Source organism: Chrysochloris asiatica, unplaced genomic scaffold (genome assembly GCF_000296735.1).
Source record: "Chrysochloris asiatica unplaced genomic scaffold, ChrAsi1.0 scaffold00594, whole genome shotgun sequence".
In the NCBI taxonomy this organism is placed as follows: Eukaryota; Metazoa; Chordata; class Mammalia; order Afrosoricida; family Chrysochloridae; genus Chrysochloris; species Chrysochloris asiatica.
This window is the reverse complement of record NW_006409112.1, coordinates 104236-105250: the sequence shown is the minus strand read 5'-3', so window position 1 is coordinate 105250 and position 1015 is coordinate 104236.

Sequence of the window (1015 nt, the reverse complement as noted above, 5' to 3'; positions counted from 1 at the left end):
AAACACAACATGGCAGGGATCAAACTCAGTTACTGTTTCAACTACAGCACCACATGCACTCCCCATATGTATGTATGGGGTCTTGGTGTGGCGCTGTATGATAAACACTAAACTGATAACCACAAGGTTGGCAGTTCCAACCCACCTGCCACTCCTCCGAAACCCTCTGCAGGGTCACTATGAATCCGAACCGACTTGACAGCCCATATGCTCTGGACTACAAGGTCAGTTTGAACTACAAGATCAGTGGGTCAAGCTCATCAGACACTCTTCGGAAACCCTATACAACGTCGCTTTGAGTTGGAACCGACAACTCCACAGCACTTAACAACAAATACATAAATAAAATAGTTGCCAATTCAAAGTTTTCCATAAGTACAATTTAGTGACACAAATTACATTAGCAATGTTCTACAACCGTCACCAAGATCCTTTGTCCAATTTCCCAGCACACACAGAAACCCAATGCTTCCTAAACAGCTGCCCCTCTAACGTTCCCTCCTATCCCTGGTATGTTTAGAAGGAAGTCAGGGAAGACCTGCTGATGGCATTGTATACAGTGTGTGAGTGAAGGACCTACGTTTGGCCTTTTGTATCTGATTTCTGGAAACAGGCTTAAAAGGTGCTCTTTTTGAAAGGAGCCCTGGTGTCACAGCAGCTAAACATTCAGCTGTTAACCAAAAGATGTGGAGGAAGTATGAATCCACTACTGCTCCATGCGATTTCAGTCTTATAAACCCACAAAGAAGCAGTTCTACTTCTCTACTCTGTCCTACAGGCTGCTGGGAGTCTGAAGTGACTTAACAGCAGTGTTGTAGAAGAACTGGACTGCTAATTGCAAGTCAAAGGCACCAGCTGCTCTACAAGAGAAAGACGAGGCTGTCTGCATCCATATAGATTTATAGTCTCAGAAACCCTATAGAGGATTACTGAGTTAGAATCACTTAGGTGGCAATGGGTTTGGTTTGATTATAGTGAAAAACTAATTGCCCTCGAGTCAATTCCAGTGCATCAA